This window comes from Mustela lutreola, chromosome 2 (genome assembly GCF_030435805.1).
Source record: "Mustela lutreola isolate mMusLut2 chromosome 2, mMusLut2.pri, whole genome shotgun sequence".
Lineage (NCBI taxonomy): Eukaryota > Metazoa > Chordata > Mammalia > Carnivora > Mustelidae > Mustela > Mustela lutreola.
In genome coordinates this window covers 127,491,038-127,510,691 of record NC_081291.1, presented here as the reverse complement: position 1 = coordinate 127,510,691, position 19,654 = coordinate 127,491,038, and the positions used below count along the sequence as shown (strand labels likewise).

The 19,654-nt window shown below is 35.6% G+C and overlaps 1 protein-coding gene across 7 annotated transcripts in view; it reads left to right on the top strand.

The window, feature by feature from the left end:
- The window catches only part of NLGN1 (neuroligin 1), an 845,829-nt gene that overhangs the window by 150,258 nt on the left and 675,917 nt on the right, over nucleotides 1-19,654 (top strand). For 4 of the 7 annotated variants that reach the window (XM_059163450.1, XM_059163448.1, XM_059163447.1 and 1 more), the window contains exon 1: nucleotides 7,450-8,084. The exons of the other annotated variants lie outside the window; for them this stretch is intronic. The gene's annotated coding sequence lies outside the window, so the exon portion shown is untranslated. Of the gene's footprint in view, nucleotides 1-7,449; nucleotides 8,085-19,654 lie in introns of those variants that run through there. 7 annotated transcript variants of the gene reach the window in all.

Genomic DNA, 19,654 nt, shown 5'->3' with positions numbered 1-19,654 from the left:
GACTCTGAATCTCCTGCCTTTCTTTTAGAGGACACCTTGGGCCCATTTCAAGATCTTTCACTTCATCATATTTGCAAAGTCCTTTGTGTCATATAAGGTAACATATCCATAGGTTCCAGGGATAGGATGTGAACATCTTCGAAGCGCCATTATTCTGCTCATTATTTTAAGTATGTTAAATGTGCTTTCTTGGTTGGTTAATTGGAATTTTTGAAATTTGGGTATGCTCAAATACTTCAAAAACAGTGACACTTTAATACCAACAACCAACTAACCAAATAAACAAAAAGACAAGTCTAAAGTGGCATGGTGCAATGGTTTCTCATCTAGTAATGCCGCTGACCTCAGCATGGCCTTGGTGACTTTAGTCACTTGCTTTCTTAGGTCTTTTTCTGTTTAGCAAAAGGATATCTGTGGACTCTACAGAAAGACTATAAAACTATAATTCTTTGGGTCACAGTTCAAATGGATTCTACTTGCTTTAATGATTAGTTTGAGTCCTGGTAAAATTTCAGCCATGAGATCTTTTCTGTATCCTTTATCAGACTTGTACATGATGAGGATGTGAACTGTGAATTAGGTTTAATACATTACAGATAGTCAAGAATTATACTCTTGTTGGATCTTGATTTAATAGGTCAACTTTCTATTAACATGTAAGCTATTTACCCTGGTAATCTATCAACTTTGTGACATAACGAATCTTTCATTGAACTTTTTAAACATTACTTTCTCTCAATAATCTCCTTAATTCTAGGAAGGTTTGGGAAATTTTTAGAGAAAAAGCTGCAGTGCTTAGGCTGAGAGTCATGATTTTCAGAATGGATGCTGGGAAGATTGAACAACATCTTATGCATTGAGTATAATATAGTTTGACCATTCTCTTTTTAATATATCATTATAATATGGTTAGTTCATTGTATTTTTTTGTTTCTATGTCAGCAGGAATAATTTTTATTCAAGTACAATAAAAATAAATGAGCTCTGAAATTAATACAAATGATTTTAGGAAAATTAGTCCTTTTTGAAATATTTGTGACATAATTTCTGATTTGATGTAAATGATAAAAAATTAAAGAGGTGGATTTATGTGTTCAGAGATTCTTAGAGACAGAGAGAATCGGAGGGGAAGATAAAGAGATACAGACACATGTACACACAGGGAGAGAAAGTTTGAAAGAGAAAGAGAGAGATCGAGATCCATTCCTTTTGAAGATGTGACTTAAAGGTCTCCTTTATATAATATGTTAGGAAATTGTGAAGCCAAATATTTTGAGATAGGTAGATGATGCTTATCAAATCACTAATTGAATAAAAGTGAAAATTCAGGCTATTGTTTATTTTTAATTGTGTAATTAACATAAAATCCTATTCAGAGAAGGAATAGTACCAACTCGTGTTATGTGAAGTCAGTGAAATGGCAATGCGATTGGGATATAACAAAACTTTTCCTTTTCTAGATTGAACTACAGATCATTAATTTTCATGTGACTTTTCCATAATTAAGTCAAAGTTTATGGTAAATTTTACTAACACTGGACAAATTGACTCAGATAAATTAATATAAAATAAACTTTAATGGATGCTGTACAATAGGGTGATTTTCTGGTTGTATTTATTCAGTGCCAACAAAATCCTTAAGATCATTTTATATAATTTAACTAATTCCAGGACACACTTCAATGGATTAAAATCAATAATGGTATAATGGAGTCAAAAGCAGCTAAAATAGAGAATCTGCTATGAAGTTATTAGAGGATTTGTATAAATATTATTCAATTTCACAAATATATAAAAATATGCATTCTAAAATAAAATATTGTGTAACATAATAATGTAGTAAGCTATTAACGGCTAAAATGTTTGAAGATGAAAATTTACATATTTTTAAGTAAATAATAATTGTACTGATTAAATATATATTATAGATGTAAAAAAACAAGTGCTCCTTCAAAAAGAAACAGAACAGATTCTTAATTATTAGCATAACAGTACTAAAGTTTAGAAATTTTTAACAGTTCATAATGATTTAAATTTGTTTCAAAAAAGCTAGATTTATTTCTGACTTAGGACCCTGAACTTTGAACATATGTTTTGGAATCTCAGACGAATCTTCTTAAAGCCCCGTTTCTCTAGTTGACAGTCTCATCCTAAAATATCTAGTCTTGATCATTACTTCCTTGGTTTCCATTACAGGTCTTCAAACCATGAAATATAAAGATGCATCTGGTAAATTTAGCATTCAAGCAGGTGTGTTCTCCCAATACATACCTGAAATATTCAGTATCAGTCAAGTGTTTTAAGTAGTCTTTTCTAATTAAGCAGGATTGTCTGAACAGATACTTCCCTGTAGAGAGAACCTCTTATAAACAGCTATCTTTGCAGTAGTTAGGCCTGTGATGTTGCAATACTTTTTATTTTTATGCCTTTCATAATTCCCAGTTGCCATTCATTTAGATTCAAGTCTTGAGCACTTAAAATGAGGGTACATCAGGGGAGTTGTGAAGATGGTAGAAGAATATATTTTCCCAAGACTTGTTTTAGAAAATCGGTTTTACAGTATTTTTGAAGTTTTCTTTTTTTTTTTTTTCCTAGACATAGAATACCAATCTCTCATCACAGCTTAAAATGTTTACTACCAGGCAGAACTTAATTGATTTGACCTGGTCACAAAAGATGTGCCGTTATATCAATTATCTCCCGCCTCCCAAAATCATAACCCTCTTTTCACAATGACTGTTGTTGTACTTAAAAGCAATAATTAAATACTTTCTTACCTGTTTTTTTTTTTTTTTTTTTTTTAGTAGAACTATGCCATTTCTTTTCATGATCCATTCGGCATTAATTAATCACTTGTTTGTTTGTGCAAAGTGCCGAAACCAAAATAGGATGTGTAATTCTACCATAGGTTTTAGCAGAGTTGAAATTACAGTGACAGAATCAAATTGGAATCCCATATTCCAACTGGCACTCAAGTTTGCCAGTCTTGGCCTTTCATTTCCCATTATTGTTAGTCATAGTAATTTTTTATTTTCCTCCTCTATTAATTTCATTTTCTGAAGAGATATTAGCAAGCCTTTCCAATATAGAAAATAGATTTGTTTTCTTCATGTACAGACTAGCTTCACACTTTGATCCATTAAGGCATTCATTCACTAATCATTTGTACTCTCAGGGATACAAAGATTAAGTAAGTTTCTATCTTGTCTGTCAAGTAAATCTCCAGGGAGAGAAATGAGTTTGATTCATATTTTTATCCTCAGTCTTCTTCCTTTCCTCTGCCACGCCTCATCCTCTTCTTGTTTTACTCTTTTTCCTTCATTGACTACCTTATCCCGCCATATCAGTTTGTATGTAAACACACTGAAAATGAACTTTCAATATTATATTAGTGTCTAATATCTCATTTTCAGCATAGATGGTTAAGTATTAATTCAAAATAACTACTAACCGTTTACAGTGAACAAATCAATTATCAGTTGCCAACAATGGGTTTATGGTGGTTATTTGTTTTAATGTTAGCTCTCTTGTGAAATTCTTTGTCCTATGACCAGTAGGCAGGAGGTATTCAACAAGTGGTTGCTGAAAGAATACGTCAGCCTCTCCAAATTTTGGATATTACATGTGCTTCTTCCTCCTTGTTTATTCTGTAACTGAAGGGCATTAAGTTGTCCCTTCTCCCTTTCTTTATTGCAAAGCTGCTTTGGCTATAGCCTAGGGATGCTGTTCTGAAAATTGATTGATGACTTGTCTAGGAATCTTTCTTGAGTTCAAAGTGAGTTGAGTGGTATTAAATGCTAATCTAACTCATTTTACTTCTGACATTGGGCCCTAAAGAATTCTTTCTTATATTTGATATCTTCTTCAGTTTTGAATGAATTATGAAAAATATTGTCTGATGACTTTGAAATTTGATTTCCAGTTCTTGTATTTCATATCAACAAAACCTCCTTGCTTGAAATTACATATGCATTTTGAATATTCTGGAGATATTATCTTTTGTGTTGTACTTTGACTTAGGGCTATTCTGGCTTTGGTGGTTTCCGGGTAACCGATCAGAACTGAACACTATTAACTGATTACCTGTTTTACATTTTCAGAGATGTGGTTACTCCATGTGAGATCAAAGGAAAGTACATGAAGGAGCTTGTTGAGAACTACATTTTCCCCCTATTTCAACCACATTTTTCTCCATTTAGGTGGTGGTTTTTGCTTGCTAGCTGGAAATATTCATATCTGTTATAGAAACAAATAAGTATTGATCCATTTCCACGTCTTAGAAATAAAAAGTACTACATATTTTTAAAAAGAAAGCACATTATGAAATTCCAAAGTCCAATACTATTTCTTTTCACTTCTACATATATTTATTCTAATTAGAAAATTTTCTAATGCTGTAAAGGGTTTACGGAGCCCATCTAGTTTAAATATTTCATTTTAATGAAATAGTTCAGACATACAATTTGTATGTAACATTATAAATGTCTATAAATATCTGTGTACTCAAGATTCAGTCTAAGAAATAAAGCATTAAAGATTCAGCTGAAGTTTCCTAGATATCTTCCCAATGTCATTAACTTCCATTCTTCCCAAAGATAACCTCTACCCAGAATTTCAGGCTTATCATTATCATGGATGTTTATATACCTTTCCCACATATAAATATGCTCAAAAATATACAATTATTTTTTGCACATTTTAAAACTTGATTCATAAATGATATCATCACACAGGTATCCTTCTGCAAACTGCTTTTATTGTTTCTGCTCCAGATTACATATTTGAGACGTCCATGCTAACTCAAATAGCTATAGTGCATTCATTTTTCTTTTTACTGCTTCTTGTGTCACAGTATGTGATTATTCTATAAAGTGCTTGCCCACTTATTTATCTAAAGGTGTTTATGTTTTTTCCTCCTTTTTCTTTTTTTCTTTTTTCTCTTACAAGTAATTTTGTAATGGGTTTTTTCTGTGTGTGTGAAGAGAAATACACAAGAGTAGAGAGACTCAATTTTAGGAAATAAGGATCTTCAACAATCTCTAAACTGTTACTGTTCTAATGTGCTTTCCATGGTCTCTTCATATTCTCATCATACTTTCATATTGCTGGACTTACAAATTTTTGCCAATTTCATACCTGTAATATGGTGTCTCATCATTTTAGCTTGTATTTCTTTAATAAGTAAGGTATCTTTTTCAGATATTTATTGGACATTGAGAATCCTTTTCTGCCAATTGACTATTCATCTTGGTTCATTTTATCCTATCATATTTTTTTGTCTTTATAGGTTTGTAAGAAAGCTTTATGTACTTTGATACTTATCCTTCTTTGGTTACATGAAGAGCAAATATCTTCTGTCAGTCTATGCCTTGACTTTTTTGATGCACATAAATTTTTATTTTTATATTCTATTTATTTTTATTTTTTTAAATATTTTATTTATTTAGGCAAGTAGGCAGAGAGTGAGAGAGAGGGAAGCAGGCTTCCTGCCGAGCAGAGAGCCCAATGCGGGGCTCCATCCCAAGACACTGAGATCATGCACTGAGCAGAAGGCAGAGGCTTAACCCACTGAGCCACCCAGGGACCCAGATGCACATAAATTTTTAATTTTAATATATCAAAATAACATTTTTTCATTATAGACTTAACTTTTTATTTCTTAATGTTTAATAAACCCTTCTATTCCCATCTACCCCAAATAACAAAGCTATTTCTCTCTAAAAGGTTTTAAGTTTTGTTCTGCATCTTTAAGGCTTTAAGTATTTAAATTTGTCCTACCTTAAATACATATTTAGGTATGAATTATAATTTTTTAATATGCCTATTTTATTGCCTGAATAATTCACTTTTCCTCACTGCTCTCTCATGCCACCTGTTATTTATCAAGTTCCCATAAATTCAGAGATATATTTCTGAGCCCTCTATTCTATTCCATTGGACTAATTTTATCCCTGACCCAAAGCTACATTGCCTCAGTTACTGTCATTTTCTATTTAGTCTCAATAGTTAATATGAAAATTATCCATACCTTATTCTTAATTATATTATATTAAGAATACCTTATTCTTTTTTAATTTTTTTATTTATTTTTTATTTTTTATTTTTTATTTTTATTTTTTATAAACATATATTTTTATCCCCAGGGGTACAGGTCTGTGAATCACCAGGTTTACACACTTCACAGAACTCACCAAAGCACATACCCTTAATTATATAAAATTGTATTGACAAGTTTGACCCTTTGTTCCCACAAACACATTTTAAGATTAACTTTTGAAGTTTCATGAAAAATTATAGTGGGCTTTTAATAATAATTATATTATTAACTTATAACATTGAGTCTCCCATCTAGGAACAGGTATGTTTGTTCATTTATTTTGGTTTACTCTTCAATTTTAATAGATAAATTAGCCATGGGCCAAAAAGTCACATAGTCAATTAATAACAAAACCAGTAATAGAAAGAAGGTTTCTTGACTCCTTAATAGCTCATACACTAAGAAGGCTTAATTATTTAGTTTAAGAGTGGAGTCTTTGCAACCATTGCATGTACTCATGAAAGTGAATTCAACTTCCCAAGTTTACTAAGTCCTTGATAATCAGGATGTGGTCAGAGGGCTTGTTAAAAATGCAGAATCTCCATTCCTTCTCTTGTCCTACCAAACCAGAATCGTCCTTTTTAAAAGATACCTAGGTCTTTGGTAAGCAGAGTAAAGTTTGTGAAGTATTGCTTACCAAAATGGAATCTTGAAATTTATTGCATTGGCCTTTTCTCTAAAACCTGTCCAAAATGCTAGTAGTAATCTTGAGATGATTGAATTGCTAAGGGTTCAGATAAGCAACATTGAGAACTATATAATGACCCTTCAGTCTTGCTTTTTGACCATAGGCTCATAGCAGCCATCATCGGCTCTGTCGAATGAATATCAAAAGTCTAAAATGAGAAAAGATTGTATAAAAAAATATGTATTCATAATTGTATAACTTTAAAGAAAACAAAATATTAATTTTTTTTTCTGGAAGAAGCATGTCTCAGGTAGATTGGGGTTTCTTTGGATATCTATAGTTATTCAGGGAACAAATATATTTGCTTTGAAATCAGTAGCTGCACCAGACTGACATTTTAGCTACAAAATATCATTGGGGAAAACTGTTGAAAAAGAGATGGAACTGGGAGAGAGAAGCACAGGAAATTCAGTCTTTAAAACAAAGAAAAAAGATCAGACGATCTTCTTAAGTAGTCATATACTATTTATGTTAATCCCTGTTCATTCTTCTTCTTAACTACTATAGCAGCCAGTTATCTATAGGGCAGAAGGGGGAAAATAGGTGAGGAGAGGGGATTTAAAAAAAAAAAAAAAAGTGAGATTCCCTGCAGTATCACCTCAAGCCACTAGGGGTATCTTTGTACCATTTTTCATCCTGCACTGATTTGGAGTAGAAACCTATATTAGGGGAAAACCAGGGTCCTCGGCATTTTTTTGCGAGCAGTGCACCCTGAATCCAAAAAGATTTTTTAAAAAGAGGAAGAAAGAAAGAAGCCACAGTTCTTTCGATCACCCGAACAGGGCTACGAAATCGCTTTACTGGACATCAGCGCCAGGGATTCATTTTTGAGGTCAATTTCCAATCGAGATAAATCTATTGGATTAGTAGGATTATCTGATTGCAGCCGAAAGAAGTAACGTTGTTTGATCATTTGTATTTCTTGCCTGATGGTCGGATTTACATGGAGGTGGCTTTGGGTCCCGAGAATTCTGGATCGTGGTTTCATCTGGAGAGAAAAAAGGATCAATCGACACGTTTTGGAAGTGTCCGTGGGTGAATAAAAAAAGGGGGGGGGCGCAAAACTGGGGTTGCGGCTGCTTAAAGAAGAAAAATAAATAATAAAAGGAAGCATCTTGAATTCTGAAACAAGAATTACCAGTGCTCAAGATTCGAAAAAAGCGTCTAGAAGCTGATAAATACTTTGACCAATTCAGCTTGAATTTGACGGTGAAGTGTTGTAGAACTGTCTTCTTGAATGATTGGAAGGGGACTAGGGGAGGATGAGGGGGCCCCCTCTGTGGCTTGATCTTACGGAGGGTAAGTTTGGGGGTCTTTTATTGGGAGGGGGCTGCCAGGGTTTGTGTGCCGCTGCGCGGTAGGTGCTGCGGACACGGCGCCGGTGGAATGGGGAGAGAAAGGGGATGTAAAGCCACCTCGCGCATCTCGGGGTGGATCGCTGGGGAGCTACCTAGATCGAGCTTAAAAACCTTATTTTGTGGCGTTGGCGGGGAAGCCAGGCAACCCTCCGAGGTCTCAACTTTGCATCGAAAACCTCTCCGCTGGGAGATCCCTCTTGGATCCAGTGCTTTCCTCCTAGTGATACTTTAAAGAGAGGTAGCAGGGTGCCTTGGAAAACCTGCCTGTGCAGGGGAGAACTCAAGTAGAAATCGCGGCTGCCTCGGCCGAGGTTTCGGCGACTGTCTTGGCTTCTATGGGAATTTTGCAGGGGGAATTGGCTGTTGTCGTGTTATCTTGTTCTCGCTCCCTCCCCCTTCCCCTTCCCGCCTCCTCCTCCTCTCAGCCCAACGCTAAAGGGTTACAGGGTCACTGCATTGGATAGACACAGAAGTGGGTGACGGGCCACACATGTTGTCTTGTAATTCACTTGCAAGACTTTGCATAATACAGTCCGAGATAACTTTCCTGGAGTTGGAAGAGTCCAGCAAGGCGTTACAGCCTTTATGCCGAGGGCCCTGGCTGGCGAGTGAGCCAGGCAGCCGCTGCATTTCCGATGCATCCCTACCCTGACTGCCTCGCCACTCTCAGGCTTTTCTTTCCAACTGAGCGGTGCGCGCGCGTTCCCAGACATTTTCTTGCAGCTGAATACAAGGATTTTTTTTTCCTTTTTATTATCTTATTTTTTTTTAGCTCTCAAGAAAAGCTCATCATTATTTGCAGAAGGAAAATCAATTTCAGCAGATATAGTTAAAATTAATCACTCAAATCTGTAATATTAATTGACTTAGGAAACTAAAAGTTGCTTTGGAATCCAGAAAAGCATATTATTCTGAACCAATTTTGGAACACACATAGGTTGTTCTGAGCAATAACATATGAAAAACTGATTCACTTAAAATATGTATATAGATACGTTAAATAGACTAATGACTATCCCCCCACCCCATATACCTTCAGACACCTCAGCATTATAATTTTAGCAGGCTCTTCCTATTTAAGGCCAATTCGTTAAATTTTAAATCTTCAGACGGCCAAATATATTAGGATAAGATGGAGATAGGTAATTGCTAAAATATAAAATAATGATTTTTTAAATACAATTTTATCTTTTAAAGAAAAGCTTCAAATATTTTTCGGGGATTTCTGTTTACAGATTATGATATGAATGTAGATACTTTTATGGCTTTAGCATTCAAGCCTCTCCATTATGTGTGAACTCATGAAAGGCAACTCTTCAATGTCATCTGAAGCACTCATCATCCCAGTACTTATTTCGGGAATTCCAAATTCATCTGACATCCTGGTATTAAAAGGGGAACCTTGCCAAACTTTCTTCCTGGTTTTGTGTGTATATGTGTTTCTTAAATCTAAGTTCTGAAACAGCACAATGACATTTCTGTTTTTTTTTTTTTTTTAAGATGAAATAGCAAAATAGAAAACTTTGTCTCCCAAGGATTCTGTGGTAGAGAAGTTAAATATTTCCTATTTCTGCAGATTTTGTGTAAGCTTGTTAGTGGTGACAAAAATAGCAATAAAAAATAGTTTTTGTAAGCCCAACTGTTAGTTTTAAGGAGATATCTGAGAGGCCAGATTTGCCTTTCTTTTACGCAGCTCTTAAGTCACGTGGTTCATGTGCAGGGTGAGCTAGAAGAATGGATGTTCTGTGTGTTGGTACATTCTAGCCACTGATCTTGGCTGCACAGTCCAACAATAGTTAACATCTTTTTTTCAAAGTTTAAATTAGCAAAAAACAGTCAGCTAGTAAATAACACATTAAATGATGAGAGTAAATAATTAATGAAGGTGAATGGGAAGTGAGCTGAATTTTTTTTTTTTTCTGGGCTAGTAGAGAATGTAACATTGCTATACTTAGATGGAAGATATGAAACATGAGAAAGTTGGTTCTTTTAAAAGTTATTTAGTTTATTTCACAACCATTGAACTAGTGATCATGGCATTTACCCTAGTGCTAGAGCAAAAGGCTCAGCTTCAAGTGCCTCTGTCATGGATAAGCAGTATCTTTCTCAGTCAGGAATCATCAGTACTTTTTACTCCTTCATTTTCTCTTTCATCAGTTGAAGAGAAAAGGGAAGGCTTTGCCTTGTTCTTTGGTTTCTATAAGCAGTTCCTGCACAAAACTTTAGTAACTTTGTAGGTAGTAGATCCACTTTGGAAGGTCAATAATGATAGAAATAAAAGTAAAATTACATACCACAAAAATTTTTTAAACTGTAGCCAGTAAATAAGAGCAAGGTACCCAGTAATTGAAATGCTCTCTACAAATAGAGTAATCACCTTAAGAACTACTGAACAACCTGAGAGTTCACTTAGAAAATCAATGACATTTTGCTCTACCTTATCCAAACACATATTTTTGGTTGTGATTATTAAAAGAACATGGTGGTCTTGATCAGCTCTTCCAATTTTGATTCAGAATAACACAAAATGTGGTAGTTTAGGATGAAGGGATGGAAGCTCTAAATGACCCCCTCCAGAAAATTGCAAAAACAGTTCATGACATATGTGACAAGAAATAGCATTGGATTCCCCAAAGCTTATGACAATGGAAAAACTGATGTTGCATTCACTGGAGCTTAGTTTGACAGCTGCACCTGTCCCTCAAAAGCCTTCCATGTGTTCTAACTGAAATACCATACAGTAGGAGTTAAGATATTTCCTACAGTTTCCTCCTATGATTTTGAAATGATTAAATACAGTTACATGCTATTCTATGTTAATCGATTTTTTTGAAAAAAAAAAAAAAGCTACACACTGTTAATTGAAAGTAAAATGAAAAGGGCAATAGTTTTTAATGATTTGCTGAAATTTAACACATGGCATCCAAAAATGCAAATTTTCCATCTCCTTTACTCTCTTGAGATATAGAAAAACAAAGCAGAAGTTTCAGTTAATTTAAAATTTTAATTTTTAATATTTCAAATTTGCAAAGCCCAGAAATTAAAAAAATAATAAAATAAAATAGTGAACATTCATGTTGAATCTAGAATGTCCTTTTCCTTTTTAATACCTTTTAAAGATAAATTTAAAATATTTTGAGGTAGCTAATCTGTTAATCTTGTGGGATAACATTCTCAACTGTTTCTAAGAAGAGTGATTCCTTAACAATTACATATTTGATTACTTTGACTTTGTTATTAATGGAATCACATTAATGATGTTGAGTATCACTATGTTGCTATAAAAGGATATGAGTCCTTTTCGCCTTTAAAATTATGCACCCCTCCCAAATGGATAAACCCACCTATCTGGTAGTAAACCTGTGTGAGAGAGAAAGGTTACCAATTCTAAGCATAAATGAAGTCAGAGAAAACTAGTAAATCACTTCAGGCATTTGAAATTATTAGACATTAAACTTTGGGGGGATTTTTTATGAATTCATTTTATAACAGTCAATATAATCTTTTCTGTGCCTATTTCCGTTGCATGTAAGAGAAATTCCAGTCAATGGCACAACGCTTTACTGCTGCCATTACTGCAGACTTTATAGATCAGAGATGTGTCAGCATGTTAGCTTTAGCAGTAATGCCTCTTTTGTGTGAAACCTTATGGGCCTTGCAGGCAGTCTCTCATCCTGACACTCATAAAAACGTTCAAGTCCCCATATTTATTATTTAATTTTCTTCCTATATATAGCAACAGAACATTTCAATATATGAATGTGTAGCCAAAAAATGACAGGCAAGCATGAATAGGACTAATGAGTTTTAATAATACACATATTAGGGACTGCTAAAGGAAGTTTAATTAAGAAAAACAAGTTGAGCATGAAATTCATTTTGGAACAAAAGCAAGTTAAGTTACTGCTACAGATGTAAAATCAAAAACCACAGTGGTGCATCACAGGAAATGAAGTTCCAGCCCGAGACTAGACCTACTTAATGCAGTTGACATCTTAGGACTTGCCTTGAAGTTGATGAGCTTGGTTTTGACTCATGAAATTGAAGGATATGTACTTTTTCACTTCTCTCTGGTTTCCATAGCATTTTAGTTTTAGTATTTTAACTAGGTATCCAATCACATTTTTCTTACACAATGCTAGTACCCTTGGGACAGGCCACACAGTATTTGGGATCACTTAAACATAATGGTACTTTTTTTTCTTCCTTGACACACATGGTGAATGTTGAGTCTTAGAAAAAAAAAGAGATTAATCATAATGTTTAACAGTAAATTGAGAATTCTTGTTGCCTTTTAAAAAAAACAGTTATGGTGGATACTTTCCTACTGTCATATGGATACTCACTGTGCTTGGAAAATCAGGAAGGTCCCACCCAGGAAATTAATTAATATCGATTCGATAAAAACTAACTTGGGATTGTCACTAGTATGAGTTTTTTCCATAAGATAACCACTCCACTTGTAATAGAATTTACCAAGAAAATCGTGATTATGGCATATGACATTGACCAACAGTTGTCACAATATTCACACCTAAAAATAGTACTTGAGCCATTTAATAGTTAACCATAGCACTACAAGGTATAAAGGTTCACTTCAGTAACCATTATGTTTCAAGTCAGTGCATCTGTCATTTTTAATTTGAATCTATATTACTTAGCTGTCCAAAACTTTACACACAAGTGACAGGTGTTATCTATCCTTTTTCTTATGGGTAAAAACAGCCACAAGTTACATTATCTCTTTAGCTATGCCAAGTATTCTAATGCATGTATTACTATGAGTATTGATACCAAAAGTTCCCATTATTCAGACCTATGGTCTTCAGTAATAACTTCTGGGGAGTTGTTGAATATACAAAGGTAAAATATATTGCCCAGTGAAATAACACAGTAGTAGTAGTCTATGATGGCAAGGGTTTTTATCTTGTGTTTCCAAACTGTATCTGGCTGGATGCCTGGGTTGCTTAGTTGGTTAAGTGGCTGCCTTCAGCTCCGCTCATGCTCATGATCTCAGAGTCCTTGGATAGAGCCCAACATCCATCGCAATCGGGCTCCTTGCTCAGTGGGGAGCCTGCTTCTGTTTCTCCCTCTGCCTGCCACTCTGGCTGCTTGTGCTCCTGCTCTCTCTCTCTCTCTCTCTCTGTCAAAGCTGTACCTGGCACATTACTGGTGACCAATAAATATTTATTAAGTGAGTAAAGAGACAGGTTCTAGCCTTGGACATTAACAACTAACTATGTGACCTCCTGCTTAATATATGGTCTCTTCATTTTTGCCTTTTTTTTCTTAACATCAATCAGTTATTATTTGAATTGACAGGTATTTTCGAGTTATATGCAAAATTCCAAAGGTAGAAAGGGATATATTTAAAATATTGAATTTCAAAGACAAATAATAATTGAAACTTTGTAGTGATTTTCATACTTCTTTTTAAAAATTTTGATAAATTATTTTATTAAGACTTACAAGTGCAATAGGATTATTTCTGGTTATAATTTACTAAAACGTGCAGTAGAGTTATTTTCTGCCGTGAAGAAAATATGATTGCCAAGGAACTTTGGAGGGAGTAAAAGTAAAAATTAGTCAAACACTTACAAACACTTAGAACGTAGACAATAAGATCTAAACTACAGTAAGTTTGCTGTTTTGGTCATTATTCGAACACTTTTTTCATTATTTTAACTCTTTATAATCCCATACTCCCTATTCAATTTTACTTAAATGGTAAACTCAGTTAGCAACTTATGTTCCATGTGTATGTTAAATTCTTATGAATATTTATTCATTGACGTTCTGTTACACTAATGCCCTGTAATTAGAGCATTGTTTTGAATTTTGTTATTATTAGTAGTAATAGAAGTGTAATATGAGGGTGCTGGGAATGGCCAGCAGTCCCTGTACCGACGGATGAAAGATCACTCCAAACTCTGCTGTGGAAGAGAGGATAAGGAAGGGGGTCAGTACTTAGAGCCGAAGACCCTTTGCTCTTTGCTCCCACTTTTACCCTGAGGATAATCACATATTCTTATCACTGTTTCTCAAGCACGTGATGTGTGATAAGGAGTCTTACTGAAACTGGGAGGGTCTGTTTAGGGGAAAGATAAAATATGCTAATCTGCATGTTCTACTGAATATAGCCTAAGGGACCAGGCATACATCTCTTAGGTCACAGGGTGGCTGTTTGGGCTAAGAAAGCTCTGCTGTGAAGGCAACTCCCCAGGGCATTCCAATGGCAGAGGGGTTACCAAGCCTGGGCATTCCATAGGCCCACACCCTTCTGAAACCTTCCTTCCTTCACCTCCAGGGACTTCTGTGTTACATTTTAGCAAGCCAATTATTATGGCTTATTTAATGTTCTACATTAACCCCAACATGAAGGGAAAATAAAAGATGTGGATGTCTGAAGAATATTGCAAGTGTAATATTCTTTCCCCTTTGGGGTACTCGTTGAGCTCTGAGCCAGGTCAGGAGTGACAGGAAGCTGTTATCATTGTTTGGGGCTTTATGTGAAAGGAGTTGGTGGTCTTAGTCCAATGCCTAGTAGACAGTTACTCCTTAAACAATAGTCACTATAGTGTTTGCCAATTCCAGCAGAAGCCTGGGGCTGAATGGGCACAAAGGTTTAACTACCCCCTCTCTGCTAATCATCCTCCAAGGGGTCAAGATTGACACACCCTGGCACAAGGCCATACTGAGAAACTTAGTGCTGCCTCTGCCAAGGTTGTAGCTATTCTCTGGCAACAAGGGATTTTTAAAAGAGGACTTTAATTAAGCAGGGCACCAGGAATGGCAATTCTCCACTCTTCCCAGACACAGCAACTCACTAGAACCAAAAATAAGCTTAAATAGTGAATTGAGAATGTAGCGCTGCTCTTAGGTTGTTCCGTCTTCTCTGTAAAGATAGTGGCGGCCATAATTAAGTTGCTTCTGGAAGCAATGACTTGTGACTCAAGAGTAGCCCCTTTTAGACAAAAGCATCAATTTAATATCAAGGGAAATAATCAGCCCTACCTTGCTGTCTCTCCTGAGTTCTTGAGTGATTATTCATTTTCTTCTGGGTGATCAAAGGGTTGCCAATTGGTTTTAAAAATATGTCCTGCAGTATTTTACATATACATCAAAACCCTTGCCCATATCTCTCTTTTTTTTTTAACATCCTGTCTTATGAACTTATGAATTTCTGTCCCTCTCATCCCCTTCACCTTATTTATTTGGAAGTCAAGACTATGAAGTTAGATTTTAGATTTAACAGTTAATATATGGAGATTCTGAGAGCAAATGCAGAGTAAAACTTATTTTATACAGTTAAATGTTGGATGGTTTATTTCAGCCACCCCCCCACAAAACAGGAAACTCTCCAATACTCAGCAGTTAGTTGTAATGATGGCCATAGCAGAAATATTCAGATGTGAATGCAGAGGAAATGGTGTCACTTTGATCTCTTTGTCTTTGTCTTTGTCTTGTCAAAAGAGCTATGACATCTCAGAATCCCCCCCCCCCTTTTTTTTTTGCTTAACAGTTATGGAATTAGCAACTGTCTATATGGCCATCCATGTACACCCCTGCATAATAAGGAATTTTTATTGTATTCTAATTTGTTTCTTTCTCTCCTGTTTTACCCTCTCTTGCTGTAACTCCAATTAAATTAATATCTTCACAGGGTCAGACATCACAGATGGATAAAATCTGAGGGTAGGGTTAATTGATGAAAAATAATGTAATAAATGAATGGGTTATTCTCAAAGACTAAGGCCAACCTAATTATGTGATTATAATTCTTCTCATCCTGCTTGGGATTAGATCTTACATTCTTAAAATAGCCTAGAAATTCTTGAATTTTCAGCCCTTATCCAGCCTGATGACCTACCTTGCCTCAGGCTTCACAGCATTTGGGCTTTATCTTGCCTCAGTCTGTGCCCTGGTCTTCCCTGCTGTCTCCTACTCATCCTTCAGAACCCAATTTACCCATCTCTTTTTCAGGAAGATACCCACTTTAGTCCAGACTCTTTAAATCTTCCCTCAGAGGAGTACCTGTGTGTTTCAGTCAGTTAAGCATCTGACTCTTAGTTTGGGCTTGGGTCATGATCTCAGCGTCATGGGATCCAGCCCTGTGTCTGCCTCTATGCTCAGAGCTCTATGCTTTGTGTCCATGCTCTCAATTCTTTCCCTTCCCTCTCCCTCTGCTGCACTTCCATACTCTTTGTCTCAAATAAACGAATAAATCTTAAAAAAAAAAAATCTTACCTCAGAGCACCATTCATTATCCTTTTCGGCAAAGCATTTATGATTAAATAGTTATCTGTATGACTGATTTACATCAAGTGGGTCTTCCCCATTGAAATTTAGTCTCTGTGAGAGTCAGTGCTATGCCCATTTTGTTTATGTGGCCCTGCCAATGGCTTCCACTAAACAATGTAAGAGAATGAAGAAGGAGGCTATGCTTATAAATTACTGTGATAGAAACTACTGCTGATTCAGTTACAAGAAAGGTAACAGGTGCTTTGAGAGTTGAGGGAAAGGAATATTTTTGTGGCTGGGAGGATCTGAGAAGGAAGTACTGATATTTGAGCTAGGCTTTGGGGGATGCTAGTGAGGGTTTCTCTAGGCAAACGCTGCCCAAAGTGAGCACTTCCTAGGAAGGAAGGTCTTGGTGAACAAGTTGGGCTCAGTTCACTAGCTACTGCTCCCAGTGCTGTGTGCTGCCTTCTGCTGTCTTGTTTTTTCACCAAGATAGTCTGCTACTGAGTGTAACCTTGGCAACAAACTCATGATTTTTTCCTGCTGATCTTTGAAATATTTTGTTGGTAAAATTTTTTTTTCTTTTATTACTGTCAAATTTTAGTTTGCCTTTTCTTCTTAGCAATCTATTCTCTCTTATTTTCTTACATCATTGTAGAGTTTCATTTAGAGTGGAAGTAGCTTAAGGAGAAAGATAACAAATAAAACTGCTTATGTTTTCTTCACATGGTGGGGCGATTGGGATGTGACTCTGGGAAACTATTGAAGCCTACCTACCCTTTCTCTAAAAAGGAGGCTCTGGAGAAAAATCTGAGAAGGGGGAAGGGTTTATCTTTAGTCTATTAATTCTTCAGCCTTATCTCCTTCAATCTGTGAGAACTCACTGCATTTATAAAACTGTGATCTTGTTTTATTGAAAAATGTTTCAGTGGCTTTGTGTTTCTGATCTTCCATTTAATTATCTGTTACAAGGAGATGGAAATGATCTCTACTTTGTGGTGTTTAGAGACACTTAAATGAAATGATGCAGTTAGCTCACTGGCCTCAATCTATGCTCAACTGGAGTTAGCCATTAATCAAGTTATTAATTAATGGTGATCTTGGCAGAATATACTTGTCACCACATTCGTTCTCAGTAGCTACTTGGTGGTATGGGCATAGCATGGGCCATGGAATCTCTTGAACCTCTACATGATCAAAGTCTTGAACTTTGATATTCCTATCTCAGAGTAGACCTTTCATAACCTTTGGTTCTATTTCTCACTTTTTATCCTTGTACCCTTCTGGTACTGCTTACTTTTCTACCTCAATACAATTTATCTATTCAACACTAGAATTGCCATTTCTCATAACCTTTGCTCCTTGAAATTCTAACATTCTTTTTTTTTTTTTTTTAGATTTTATTTATTTATTTGACAGAGAGAAATCACAAGTAGACAGAGAGACAGGCAGAGAGAGAGAGGGAAGCAGGCTCCCCGCTGAACAGAGAGCCCGATGCGGGACTCAATCCCAGGACCCTGAGATCATGACCTGAGCTGAAGGCAGCGGCTTAACCCACTGAGCCACCCAGGCGCCCCTAAATCCTAACATTCTTGACTTGCTTATCCCCAGTCCTAACTTATTTCATCTACTCTTTGGCCTATATTATGGAATGTTGCTGGAGGAAGTCTCAATACCACAGTGCTTGGAGATGCTCTGAGTTGTGCTTATTAATTAACCCCAGCAAGATGATCAACAACCTTTTTATTTTCTTTCTGTTAGTGTCTTGTGTGTTTCACTTTCCCCAAATGTTCAAAATGAGCATATGGCTTGAGTTGGTCTCATTGGGGAGCAAAGCAAAATGTCATATCATAAAAGTTCAGGCATGTTCTTTGGAGTTAGGCAGGACTAAGCTTGTTTCTAGGGTCTCCCTTTTCCTATCTTTGTGGGCTTTAGGAAGTTATCTGAACACCTGAGTCCTCATTTTCCTCTTCTCAAATAACAGGACATGGCTTATAAATTGGTGGTGGGGACTAAATGACGTGAGACATGTAATGTAGTTTGGACAGGGCTGAGTGAATAGTTGATTATAATGTTAATCAGTTTGGTGTATTCAACTATATTTTAAACTGAACATGACAACAAAATTGTTTGTGGTTTCTTTCTCACCGTTTAATTCACTATTTAAAGTGAGGTAGCAGTTCCCACATTTTTGTGATTATACCATCCCACGTTTATGATCACCAAATCAAAAAAGTATAAAATATGTACATACAACTCCTACATAAATATCTCTATCATTAGATTGCAAATCACACACAGGAATAGACATTATAAGATGGAAAAGATAAAATCAGTATTTTTAGTATCTTTTAAATCTTGATGCCTTCATTCCATCATTCATTAATATTTTAAGACGTAGAGATTTCAAGAACATAGTTCACAGCTAATGAACTGGATATAACTCTGTATTTCAGTTAGTTTCTTAATGTTTTGAAAATTTTTGTTGTTATTGTATATGATTGGATGGCCATAGTTTTGAGTCTCAAAACTCATAGTTTTGAGTTTTGAGTAGCTGAAGAGCTTCTTTAGAAGTTTTGTATCTGCTTGTTTCTTGTTCTTATGATTGTATTACTAGTATTTATTTTTATATATATTTATCTTGTGAGAAAAATTTAATTCAGTACTCCTTTTTGTGAGGGTTACTTTAATTACAGATGAGGAAAAATGTGTGAGTCTACTTATCCAGTGATGCTACCAGTGAAGTTAACTCTAATATATCACTGTATGTTGGAAAGAAGCAATAACAACAAAATCATCTCTGCTGGCAAACCCACCATGTTAAAGGGCTGTAGGACTTCCCAAGAACATCTCAAGTGCTGTACATATCACATAATCATGTGGAGACACTGGTATTTAAACCATATATTCATATTAGCACAGCTTCATTTCTTTCTCTTTAGCTTTACGTAAAAAAAAATATGATACATAGTTTAGCGGTTTACTTTCCTTCTCTCATCTGGTCATCTTGTGGTAGGGTATGAGCACAGGGCTTTGGAGATCCCTGCTCTACAACCCTGCCAGATTAATTTTCTTGTGAATAAATTTGATAATATTCTTCCCCTGCTAGGAATATTTAATGGCTTTTTATCATCCTGTGAATAAAATCCAAACTCTTTAGCCTTTTAATAAAGGGCTTGCTTGATTTGGCCGTAACCTGCCTTTCTCGTCTCATTCAAGGCTGAACCTCATTTACTCTGTGCGCTGGCCAAACTAAACCATGCCCTCCTT